The 13,677-nt window shown below is 45.5% G+C and overlaps 1 protein-coding gene across 2 annotated transcripts in view; it reads right to left on the bottom strand.

Annotated features, from left to right (window-relative positions):
* The window catches only part of EI24 (EI24 autophagy associated transmembrane protein), a 38,378-nt gene extending 24,904 nt beyond the window's left edge, over positions 1-13,474 (bottom strand). The window contains exon 1 of one of the 2 annotated variants that reach the window (XM_048827499.2): positions 13,313-13,474. The gene's annotated coding sequence lies outside the window, so the exon portion shown is untranslated. Of the gene's footprint in view, positions 1-8,637; positions 8,772-13,312 lie in introns of those variants that run through there. The other variant, XM_048827500.2, reaches the window with a different exon arrangement.
* Between the last annotated feature and the right edge of the window lie 203 nt (positions 13,475-13,677).

A 13,677-nucleotide genomic window follows, 5' to 3' on the forward strand; every position in this document is an offset into this window, starting at 1 on the left:
AGTGAATTTGTGTGGGGGGGTGGAGGGTGAGAAAACCTGGATTTGTGCTGGAAATGGCCCACCTGATGATCACTTTAGATAAGCTATTACCAGCAGGACAGTGGGGTGGGAGGAGGTATTGTTTCATGATCTCTGTGTGTATATAAAGTCTGCTGCAGTTTCCACGGTATACATCTGATGAAGTGAGCTGTAGCTCACGAAAGCTCATGCTCAAATAAATTGGTTAGTCTCTAAGGTGCTACAAGTACTCCTTTTCTTTTTGAAGAGTTATAAATACCCAGTTTCAGGATTAGTATCAATAAGCAACAGCCTTCTTCATCAGACACTGACGTCAGTCAATGATCTAAACCTTGACCTTCATACACATTCTGTTTTGCAGTTTTATATCTACTGTATTCAAATCAGACATTGTGCTGATCAAAGCAAGGCCCTTTGGGTGTGTCCTTATCTCAAAACACCAAAACTCAGTGGCCAAAACTAACCCGGGAATGGTATTTGTTGTAAGAGCACAGAAGGTGGCAAAACAGATGGGCCATAAGATGGAGTGGAGTCTAAGAGAGGTAGGCCAGAACCTAAGCAAAGAGGATGATGTCTGCTAGTATTAAACATTTAACTGGACATAGAGATCTGAAAAGAATACTTCATCTGTGAAATAGCCCAGTATAAAAACAAGAGATCTCAGAATGAGCATGCAGGATGAAAGGACAGTTATGAAACACTTAAGAGTCAGTAAGGCAGAAATTACCAAGTAATTTGGGAGTCAAACATTTTCACAATTTGAAAAGAGCTCTCTCTCCATTTCTTCCTCCAGTAGTATACACACGCACAAGTTAAAGGGAAAGTATGTCAGACACATTTTATTCCATACATGTATCCAGTGAAATCTTCCTCTATGAGATTTTCCCACTCAATTTCTAAAAGGAAACACACTGGATTTCTGACCTATGTCAAATAGAAACCCATATTGTTTACAGTCCTACATTGGCCTTCCATGGCGAAAGAATCACTAGTGTTGCAATTTTGAGACAAGCCTTCTGCCTCCAGCCGTAGGCTCAGGATGGTGATCAGCAGATGACTCTAGTGTCTATGTGCATGTGTCCACAGAAAGTGGTTTATGATAACCCACAAAAAGCTCAAATCAAAAGCATGTTTCTATACTGAAAATATTCTCCCTGCAAGTCCTATGCTATCACTAGTTTATTATAAGGGATGTGTGGCCCAGTGGACTGCCTGGATTGGGAGTCAAAGGACCTGGGTTCTATTCCCAGCTCTGTCACTATCCAGCTGTGTAATCTTCATCCTCTCTGCATCACATGTAACATGGGGACAATAACAACCTTCTTTGTAAAGAATTTTGAAATCTACAGATGAAAAGCACAACATAAAAGGATACCTATTATTATTGTAGGGTCTCACAACTTCTGTGCTTTTAGCATTTCGCCATCAAATTTCGATCCTTCAGCTTCTCTTAAAGTGTCAAAAAAGCATTTGTCCAGCATGTGGATCACTACCTAAATGCTTCAACACATTTGTCCTCATCACAAGAACCAGAACACAGTTCAAAATGACTAGTAAACTCTCCTCAGAGTCCAGATCTGGAATAGCAGAGGGTGCCGCAGGTGGGATAGACGTTCAGAGGCAGAACTATATAAAGTAACCCTGCACAGAACCAGCCTGGCTGGTGACTACCTCTAAACCCATGTTATTAGTCCCTCAATTTTGTGAGCCCTAAGTTAACTCACAAATGGACAGTCAACTTGAAATCAATCTTTTACAAATTCTAAGTAGTTTTTGATCCCACGGCTGACGCTGACAATTTCTGTGGGTTTGAAGTTACATTTTTCTATTTTTAAAAATCTTGCCCCCCCCCCACATCTTGCTGTATGAAAGATTCATACAAACAGAGGAGACAGAAAAGTTTACAATGCACACAATCATCAAACTGACAAAGGGAGAGGAAAAAGTGTTTTCTCTGATCTCTTTCAGTGATCGCAACCTTCTGTGTAAAAAATGTTCAGGAAGACTTGTAATTTTTTTTTTTTTTTTAAGTGCCAATGGTTGGGCAAGACCCCACCCCTCAGCAGCTAGAACATGTCTCCCACCGGCCTAGGGGTTACAGTCTGAAGCAGCAGCCAGAGGGAGAGGGAACCTGGGCCTGGGCACTCCACCGCTTCTGACTCAGGGCCCTCTTGAGTACTGTAAGGATGCTGTTCACTACCTGCAATCTAGCTAACACACTTCTCTGGGTCTCTTTCTACCAATTTGTTCCTCCTCAAGGCACATCAAGGCTTTCGGTTATCCTGTGCAATGGGAGCCACCGGATGCAGCGTCCCTCCTGATGATGCATCCTCCAGGTGTAGTCCCTCCAAGTTGTGAGAACAGGTCCACCTCCCTCTGCTCCCTGCTCCACTGCACTGCCTCTTTTTAAACCCCTCCTCCGACTGGAGCATGCCCAGCAGGCCCACCGGGGAAGGGCTTCTTGGGCCCAGAGTTGTTCCTGTATTCCCATTCCATAGTGGGAGGCTAATCCACCCCATCACAGTGCCCTTCTAAATTAATCAATATCAGGGTGGATAAAAATCAATGATTTTTAAAAAAAATAAATAAAATTTGGATTTTTTTGATAAATTGCTTTTTGAGGGAAAAACCTATCTAAAGATAGTTTTAATTAAGATACATTATAGCTCAAAGATATCTCATCATGGAATCAGAGGAACAGCCGTGTTAGTCTGTATTCGCAAAAAGAAAAGGAGTACTTGTGGCACCTTAGAGACTAACCAATTTATTTGAGCATGAGCTTTCGTGAGCCACAGCTCACTTCATCAGATGAGTACCGTGGAAACTGCAGCAGACTTTATATACACACAGAGAATATGAAACAATACCTCCTCCCACCCCACTGTCCTGCTGGTAATAGCTTATCTAAAGTGATCAGCAGGTGGGCCATTTCCAGCACAAATCCAGGTTTTCTCACCCTCCACCCCCCCACACAAATTCACTCTCCTGCTGGTGCTAGCCCATCCAAAGTGACAACTCTTTACATAATCAAGTCGGGCTATTTCCTGCATAGATCCAGGTTCTCTCACTTCCCCCCCACCCCCATACACACACAAACTCACTCTCCTGCTGGTCTAAACTGACCACTCTCCAAGTTTAAATCCAAGTTAAACCAGAATATCGGGGGGGGGGGTAGGAAAAAACAAGAGGAAACAGGCTACCTTGCATAATGACTTAGCCACTCCCAGTCTCTATTTAAGCCTAAATTAATAGTATCCAATTTGCAAATGAATTCCAATTCAGCAGTTTCTCGCTGGAGTCTGGATTTGAAGTTTTTTTGTTTTAAGATAGCGACCTTCATGTCTGTGATTGCGTGACCAGAGAGATTGAAGTGTTCTCCGACTGGTTTATGAATGCTATAATTCTTGACATCTGATTTGTGTCCATTTATTCTTTTATGTAGAGACTGTCCAGTTTGACCAATGTACATGGCAGAGGGGCATTGCTGGCACATGATGGCATATATCACATTGGTGGATGTGCAGGTGAACGAGCCTCTGATAGTGTGGCTGATGTTGTTAGGCCCTGTGATGGTGTCCCCTGAATAGATATGTGGGCACAATTGGCAACGGGCTTTGTTGCAAGGATAAGTTCCTGGGTTAGTGGTTCTGTTGTGTGGTATGTGGTTGTTGGTGAGTATTTGCTTCAGGTTGCGGGGCTGTCTGTAGGCAAGGACTGGCCTGTCTCCCAAGACTTGTGAGAGTGTTGGGTCATCCTTTAGGATAGGTTGTAGATCCTTAATAATGCGTTGGAGGGGTTTTAGTTGGGGGCTGAAGGTGACCGCTAGTGGCGTTCTGTTATTTTCTTTGTTAGGCCTGTCCTGTAGTAGGTAACTTCTGGGAACTCTTCTGGCTCTATCAATCTGTTTCTTTACTTCTGCAGGTGGGTATTGTAGTTGTAAGAAAGCTTGACAGAGATCTTGTAGGTGTTTGTCTCTGTCTGAGGGGTTGGAGCAAATGCGGTTGTATCGCAGAGCTTGGCTGTAGACGATGGATCGTGTGGTGTGGTCAGGGTGAAAGCTGGAGGCATGCAGGTAGGAATAGCGGTCAGTAGGTTTCCGGTATAGGGTGGTGTTTATGTGGCCATTGTTTATTAGCACTGTAGTGTCCAGGAAGTGGATCTCTTGTGTGGACTGGACCAGGCTGAGGTTGGTGGTGGGATGGAAATTGTTGAAATCATGGTGGAATTCCTCAAGGGCTTCTTTTCCATGGGTCCAGATGATGAAGATGTCATCAATATAGCGCAAGTAGAGTAGGGGTGTTAGGGGACGAGAGCTGAGGAAGCGTTGTTCTAAATCAGCCATAAAAATGTTGGCATACTGTGGGGCCATGCAGGTACCCATAGCAGTGCTGCTGATCTGAAGGTATACATTGTCCCCAAATGTGAAATAGTTATGGGTAAGGACAAAGTCACAAAGTTCAGCCACCAGGTTAGCCGTGACATTATCGGGGATAGTGTTCCTGACGGCCTGTAGTCCATCTTTGTGTGGAATGTTGGTGTAGAGGGCTTCTACATCCATAGAGTCCATCTTTGTGTGGAATGTTGGTGTAGAGGGCTTCTACATCCATAGAGTGGAGGGGAAGTGAGAGAACCTGGATCTATGCAGGAAATAGCCCGACTTGATTATGTAAAGAGTTGTCACTTTGGATGGGCTAGCACCAGCAGGAGAGTGAATTTGTGTGGGGGGGTGGAGGGTGAGAAAACCTGGATTTGTGCTGGAAATGGCCCACCTGTTGATCACTTTAGATAAGCTATTACCAGCAGGACAGCGGGGTGGGAGGAGGTATTGTTTCATATTCTCTGTGTGTATATAAAGTCTGCTGCAGTTTCCACGGTACACATCTGATGAAGTGAGCTGTGGCTCACGAAAGCTCATGCTCAAATAAATTGGTTAGTCTCTAAGGTGCCACAAGTACTCCTTCATCATGGAATAGGGATTATAAATTATAATTCTATAATATGAGACAATATATTCATGTAATGTTTAAGAAAAGTTTTGTAAATGAGTTCCAATAGTTCATGGATTAGGGACCCAATCTTATGGGGCTCCAGGGGCTTCCGTATACATAATTTAGGTTAATATTTCTATCTACCCAAAGGGACCCAGTGCTCAGTCTAGATAGAAGATACCATCAGAGATGCTTAGTTTTGCAGTTCTCAAACTGTGGATTTGTGTCTCCAGAGATAACATGCTTGTAAACAGCAAAAATGTTTTTAAATAATATATACAGGTGAGAAATAACAAACCTCAACCCTACTGTACCTCTGCAAATCTGTGTACACAGAGTCAGTGCCTTACCTCTCTCTAAAAGTGCAAAGTTTCAAAAAATTCAATGAATAGAAGGTTGTTGGGGGCGGAATAGATCTGGACAAGGAGATAAATGCGAGAAGGGAGGGACAGGTAGTAGAAACAAAAGTGAAACTGTTTGAGCAGCATATTCCAGAAGTCTTGAGGTCTTTCTGAGTGTAGCCTTCATTGATTTGAGATCTACCACACCATTCTCTCACTAGAAGGGAAAACCTATAATGACAGCAGGCCATAAAAGAGACCCAGTTTGCGAATAAGAACATTCAAGAAATATATGTTCGCTGATGATGTTTTAAAGAAAATCACACCAGTGAACTGGTGGAAGTCACTTAAGCACTTGGATTCAGAGACTGTTGAAGTGAAAATCTCACTTTTAACAGCAGTAGCTTCTTCTGTAGAGAGAACAGTAGAGTGTAGAGAGAATATTTTCTTCCTTTGGACTACTTCATTCCAAACTGAGAACTCGTTTGGGACCTGAAATAGCAGGAAAGCTGGTTTTTCTTTCCCAGATTATGAACAAACAGGAAAATGAAGGTGAAGACGACTGATTTAGCTGCAGAAGCCAATATTTTAAGTTTCTCAAGTTGATCTGGCTGACATCGTCAATTTAATTTTTGTTTTGTTTTGTTTTGAATTTCATTTAACTATTTTAGTTAAAAACAATTTTAACAAAAACAAACCTGATTTTAAAAAACTTGAATGTTTAAATTCAAAAATTCATATGCTTGTTTTGTTAATATATGATATGTTTGCTGTTGAAGAAAAAAAATCCAGAATACATAACGGTTTTTTAGTTAAATAAAACAATTTAAATGTCTGTCTGGTGATGTTCTCCTCCTAATACAGCCTGACAAGAAAATCCTCCAAATATTAATGATTAACCTGTTGAATTGGAGCTAGTTCACCTCCCAATGACTTCATAAATATCTGCTTCAATTACCTTTGGTAAATGAAATAACCAAACCATCATTCATTTTCTGATACAGCTGTAAAACTAATCTGAAAAGTTTTCAAAATAAATCACTTAAAAAATATATAGTGTGTACCTTCTAAAAATGAAACTTATATCTATCTCTGAGTTGTGAAGAATATGTATTAAGGTTATAACAACCAACAAGAATGCACTTTTATGTAAAAATAACTGACTATCACGGCTACCGCTCTAAAACCTGTCACTTTTATGTAGAAATCCATGATTAAATCAAGTCTTCCTGACTAGTGATTTAAATCATGATTTAAATCAATTTGATTGAAATCAAATCCACGCTGATCAATATGCAAATTATATTTCATTACTGTGGTTTCTTTAGAATGCAAAGCTTTAGCACAGATTTTTAAGCTGTCACCCCAAAATTGGGCCCTAATTTTGCAATCAAATCCACATGGATGCACTCCGGAGACTCTGCAGAGCCCCATTCTGCACATTCTTATTTCACTCTGCCTGGTCTACATTTAAAACATAGGTCAAAATAGCTACATCACCCAGGGGGTGTGAAAAATCCACACCCTTGAGTGATATAGCTATGCCAACCTAGGTTTTAAGTGTATGTGCAGCCGATGAAAGAATGCTTCATTGACCGAGTTCCTGTAAGCTCGGGAGGTGGAATTCCTGCAGCGATGGAAATACTCCTTCCATTTCTGTAGTCTTGTGTCTACACTATGGAGTTACAGTGGCATAGATACAGCACTATAGCGATACTGCAGTCGCATAGACATGGCCATAGTGAAGTCAATGATTATACTAACACAGTGGTTTCCAACCTTTTTTCATTTGCAGACACTCTGCAGACCCCCAGACTTCTGTGGACCACGGGTTGAAAACCACTGTTCTATGGTAACGACAACCTTTTGCGGACACTTTAGACACAGTCTGTGGACCCCCAGGGGTTCACACACCACAGGTAGAAAACCACGATACTAATGGATCTGTGTCAGATAAGGACATGAATCACATTTATAGTTACAAATGAAAGTGTTTTTTTATGCAATTAAGCCAATAAACAGCAGAAGCCCCTTGACTGGGATAGGCCAAAGGACAGAATCGTCCCAGTTAAGAGAGAAGTCCATGAATAAAGTCTAACAGAATTTAAGTGGGAAAAATTCTGGGCTGAACAAATGTCCAGGAATAAAAGGGATGATGGCTGTGCTGGAAGAGCAGAGTTCTTCTCTTCACCTTCTGGCACCAGCTGAACACCTCCTCAGCAAGTGGCATGTTTCCAGTTCCAGTCACGATCATTAAGCGAAGTCAGTTCCCTAACAAATGTTCTTAGAAAGGGCCACCTCGGGCTACCTGACTCCCTACAAAGCAGCTGCGCCTGCTGGATTTAGCCAGTTCAGCACATCCCTAAAAAGCAGACACACCCCACACCCTCAATTCAGTGTCCCTATAAAGCTGCTTCCCCTTCCCCTGTATATCAGGTAGACAACACCCCCCCCCCCATGATGAGGGATTCTTCTCCCCCCTGCTCTCCTGTGGCGAAAGGACCCACTCAGTGGCTCAGGGCCCCTCTCCCTACAGAATCAGGGGTAGCACCCAACAGAGGGAGACAGGGCAGGTCGGATGAGGGAGAGCAAGGAGTTTCCTGTCACCCCAGGCAGCCCAGAGAGAGGATGCTGGGGAGGGAGCCCTATACCAAGACCGGGGTGAAGACAAAGGAGATCACAGAATCCTAGAATATCAGGGTGGGAAGGGACCCCAGAAGGTCATCTGGTCCAACCCTCTGCTCGAAGCAGGACCCATCCCCAGTTAAATCATCCCAGCCAGGGCTTTGTCAAGCCTGACCTTAAAAACCTCTAAGGAAGGAGATTCCACCCCCTCCCTAGGGAACCCATTCCCGGGCTTCACCACCCTCCTCGTGAAAAAGTTTTTCCTAATATCCAACCTAATAAGATGGGGTACCAGAGGGGGAAAGCATCTGGGCCGGGGCACGCAGGCAGGTGGGGGCCGGGAACGGGTGTCACCCACAGCAACCGGGGCAGGGAAGGCTAGCGTGCCCGGGGGTGCCTGAGATCGAGCACCCAGGGCAGAGCGGGGGCCAGAGAGCAGGGGGCAGAGACCGGGGGGCAGAAAGCGGGGGGCAGAGCGCAGTGCCGGGGCGGGGGAGCGGGACGGGGTGTCCGGGGGGCAGAGACCGGGGGGCAGAGCGCAGGGCGGGGGAGCGGGACGGGGTGCCCGGGGGGCAGAGCACCCAGCGGGCGGCGGGGCGGGGGGTGCCCGGGGGAGCGGGCGGCGGGGCGGGGCGGGGCGGGGGGTGCCCGGGGCCGGGGCTCACCGGAGCGGGCGGGGACGCTCCCGGGGCTCCGCGACCGAGGCTCCGTCCCCCTCTCAGGCCGGACTTCCCAGCCGAACGCGCCGGCCGGCCGAGACACACTGCGCATGCGCCGGCAGCCTCCTCAGCTAGGCAGCCCTCACGGCGGCCGCCAGGGGAGCCCGCGGCGCGGCGCCGGCCTGCGAACGCGCATGCGCGGCCCGTCCCCCTCAGGGGTGCAATGCACGGGCGGCCACAGGGGGCGCAGGAGAGGCGCAGCCCGCAGCGCTCCCTGCTGAAGCAACCTTGGGGCGGGGGGAGCTTGGGCCTGGGCACGTTGCTGGGGCCCGGGGCCACCCTCCAGCCTCGTGCTGAGGCCGCCCATGGTGGAACACACCCAACAGCAGGGCCGGGCTCCCACCCGCACCACCTCAGAACTCCTGGGTTCTGTCCCAGCCCCCTGCCCTGCCAGGACCCCCACCCTCCTGGCCCGTTTCCCCTTCCGTGCGAGGGGGAGAACAGGGGCCCGTCCCACAGCTGGGTTCTCGTTTGGTCTGTCCTCCTATTCGTGGAGATGGGCCCAGTTTCTCACTCCCGTCTTGCACCAGATAACTTTTGCTGACTTCAGTGCAGCTGCTCCTGATTGATGATGATGGTACAACTCCCAGGAGAACCAGGGCCAGGGGCTTTACATTTTAGGAGCTCTTCTGATCCTGCCACTTATTCCCCACCTGAAGACGTGAAACCCACTGCGGTGACATCAGCCACCTTTCCCCAGCCTTTCATTGTGATCTTCTAGAGAGGATTGGTCTTCACTGCAAAGAATAGGCATGTTTTTACATTAAGATAAAAAGAAAAGGAGGACTTGTGGCACCTTAGAGACGAACAAATTTATTAGAGCATAAGCTTTCGTGAGCTACAGCTCACTTCATCGGATGCATCCGATGCCCAAATAAATTGGTTAGTCTCTAAGGTGCTACAAGTCCTCCTTTTCTTTTTGCGAATACAGACTAACACGGCTGCTACTCTGAAACCTGTCATTAAGGTAGTTACTGCAATGTAAAATCCTACAGGAGACAAGGCACAGGTAGTTTTTACCTCGATGTAGCTTGTTGGAGTCAACCCTCTAATCCCAAACTGGGGTTAACTTTGACTAGCTACACTGATGAGCTAAGGATAAAAGACAAGGAAGGAAAATTCAGTAAATGACACAAGCAGAACTGTCTGTAATTTGAACATGTACCTGTTTCCCACAAAGTGGCAGTCTGTGTCTCTGAGTGAAAATGAGGCCCTGTGTTTCTGCTCCTATGGGCAAAGAGACCATGCCCTATGTACCGCCTCCTCCTATGATGGCTTTAGAGCAGATGAGCCAATTTGTATGCATGCCAGCAGTTCTACATACAACACCCTCCCCTTCCAGCTGTTAATGCACCATAATATTAATTAGTGTGGGGGAGGGTTGTGACAGCTTTAGGAAGAATATCGTTACATTACAAATCACTCACTTATTGAGGGTGGGGCTAAATCTCTGTGAAGAGTAAGGAGGAGCGGAGGGATGGACAGGGTGTATGACACAAATGAGCATCTCTCAGTACAACAGATGGTTCTTCCTCTTAACTGAATAATAACTGTGCTCTGGGTAATAAACATCTCAGGATGTCTGCCCAGGATGTAGCCATTTACCTTGTAAACAGGAAGTGTCCTGCAATTATCTCATTGTAACAACAAGCCAATGCTCTGGACTAGTCAGAGCATTCTGAAGCCAATGAGCATGGAGTAACTGTGTGAGGGGACATCACCCCACATCCTTCCCTTCTCCAGAGCTTAGAATAGCAACTAGTTAAACAAGTGCATTACTCAGTTAACACAGTTCTATGTTTCTCCGTTATCTCAGGGTACGTCTACACTACAGCGGTGACACCAACACAGCTATGGTGATGCAGCTGTGCCCCTGTAGCGCCATAGCGTTAATGCTTCCTGCATAAACAGATGGGGGGTTTCCATTGCTGGAGTTTAGCTGCCCCTCTGGGAGGTAATAGCTAGGTTGACAGAAGAATTCTTCCATCAACCTAACCACGTATTCGATGGGGGTTAGATCGACCTAACTACGTTGCACCAGGAGCAAAATTTTTCATAGCCCTGAGTGATGTAGCTAGATCGATCTAATTTTTAAGTGTAGATTAGGCCTCAGAGTTATTCCTTAGGACAGATCTCCTCATCTTCATGATAGGAGATATGCTAACCCTCGGCATTTGGTAGGGCAGGGCCGAGCTGACCCTACAAACATTGATTCAGGAGGTGAAGACAGGATTAGTGGCCTCTGCACACCAAAAACCAACAAAAATTCTTATTGCAAACAAACCTACCCACCCCAGCACAGCAACCTTCCTCCATCTACATATTCATCCTTGCGGCCCCTTTTTCTGCTCAGCCATTGGCAGCAGGCTCCTCCAGCTGCCAGACAGGGAGCTCAGATCCTTCACACTAGCTATAGTGCTGTTATAAAAGGATTCTGGGCCACGTTCTGAGAATCCTAGTACCTGCTGCAAAGTGAACTCCAACAGAAATTCTCCTGAAGTGTGGCAGGAAGTGTACTGAAGGAAAATAAATGTTTGGGACCAGCCGACTGGAGAGTAACCACACCAACCCTGGGTGGTAATCTGCTATCACCTTTGGAGCTGTTCATGCTTAGCCCATCCCTAAGCCTTTTCCTGTCGTGTGGGCATGTTCCTTAAAAAGATAGATACATTTTTTAATTCTTCTGGCACATTCACAACAGTTCAGAAATCTTAGCTAATGCACCTTCCCCAGAACAATCATTCTGGTCACTTTCCCCTATTAAAGCAACAAGCAAAAAATAATAATACTTAACAATCATTCAAGAGAAAATACACCCCAGTCACTGAGCTGCCAATATCAAACTACGGCCTGCAGAATGAAACAAGCTGATTTCTGCGAGGTACCTTCCATCAGATCTCTTAATCTTCTCAACATCAAATATGTATTGTATATCTCCTTGCAATTGGATATGCAGAGTCAGGCCCCTATGCCTCCATAGAGCCCCACTGAAGTATACTGGTTTCTGCACAAGGACAGTAGCCCACCTGCATGGAGGCGAGTGCAGGATTGGGGCCAAATGAGCACCAAATGACCAAAATTCATTAGAAGTCATTTTCATTTTTACTTCCCACTTCAGGAGACAGGTGGCCAAGAAACTGAAGCACCAATACACAACATATGATGATTTATAAGTCGCACTTTCAACAGTCCCTTCTGCGTCCAGCCCACTTTCAAACTATTATGAAGTCTGGGCTGGCTATCTTCCCTTGAAAATGTGGTTACCGATTTTACACCTTTAGAGAGAAAATTAAGATAGCAATACAGGTTCTTTTGTTTTTTCAAGTTTGGTCTCGGGTCCCTTCAGTCCAAGCACAAGATCAAGGTCAAGTTCAAAGTTGATGTCAGAATTTGGGTGAGCAAAATTCAATGACTATTCAGTTTGCTGTCACTTCCTCATTCAAAAGCCCATTCACAACTTAGTTGACTGCCTTACAACTAATAACCACCCCAAACTTCCAGCAATTAGCATATATATCTCACCCTGCAAACAGATTTCCTTGTAGCATGCAGAGATGATTAGATACCATGGTGATGAGCATGGTATAAAATGAACTAAAAAGCTCCATCCCCTTCACATATGTCTCTAATCACAGTTTTTCCCCCTGACAACATTTTATAGAGATTTACAAATAATTCAGTTTTATCAGCCGAGCAGAAAGTGGGAAGGCACAGTCACTCTTTGGTAGGACTGTAGCTATTAAGAGTTCAGTAAACTAGACTGAATGAATAGCTTGTCAACCAGATATACAGTTAATATCTAAATTAGGGTCCCTGCCTGCTGTACGCTTTTATTAGTACCATGTAGGAAGAAAAGACCTTAAAGATCATACCATCTGACAGACACTGGCCAACAGATTATGAAATATGGTAGGGCACAACTCCTGCCTGTTCAGGGAGAAAGGTATTAAGGTCCTCCCTGACACACACTCCCAGACAGAAAGCGCTGCATTGTCCAACCTGGCACACAGAGACCCAAATTGTGGCTCATGTTCAGGGTTCCTAGAAATCCATTTGCCACAGAAAAACATGCAATTAGCGTTTTTACAGAGAATCTTTAGTTTTTATATTTTGTGAAAAAATAAAAACGTATACAGCAGAACCCCGTTTATCTGAGCCTCCGATATCCAGCTCTCCATATTGACCAAACCAGGGCTGACAGCCCAAGACCCGCTGCCCAGAGCTGAAGCTCTACGGATTTTCCAAATTTTTGATTATCCAATCCGGCCCCCGTCCTAATTAGATCAGATAAATGGAGTTCCCCTGTGTTGTGGCTAGGGAAACTAAAGTTCAGCATTTCATTTTAATCGTGGGAAAAGGCAGATTTTTATGTTTTTTTATCAGAAAATTTTGGGGAAGGGAAGTTAATCACGGGAAACAAGGATCCCTGCTCATGTTCCACCCAGCACCCACCTGCATGCAGAGGGAAGAGTCCCCTACCATATTTCCAACACACAGGCATGTGCCCTTGCTCTGCCTTACACGCAACCTGGCTATTTTGTCCCCATCAGAGTCCCAATGTTTTCAGCACCCAGAACCAGCCCTGTACACTCTGCCTCCCTCTCTCCAGACTGTGACTTACCTCCTGGGGCTCCCCAGCTGGCCTTCACTGGGGTCTCCACGCCTGTCAGTGTGTTAAGTGCTGGGATTAATTCCTTGTACAGGTCCAAAACAAAGCAGCTCCCCTGTCCCAGGCCCTGGACATCTCTGCACAGAGCATGTCTTTCAGGAGCACACTGGGAAGTGTAGTTCTTAACCTCTCCTGCAATGTAAGAACAGAAATAATATGAGTCTGCTACCGAGCAAGATGGATACGCAGAGCTGTCTGGGCAATGTAGTTCTCGATGCCAGGCTCTTTCGCAGCATCCTCTGAGTTTCTGGGAAATGGAGTTTAATGTCTAATTAATAATGACTGATGCTATTTTTAAACCCCAGATGTCCTCATAC

The sequence above is a fragment of the Caretta caretta genome, chromosome 22 (genome assembly GCF_965140235.1).
Source record: "Caretta caretta isolate rCarCar2 chromosome 22, rCarCar1.hap1, whole genome shotgun sequence".
Taxonomy (NCBI): Eukaryota; Metazoa; Chordata; order Testudines; family Cheloniidae; genus Caretta; species Caretta caretta.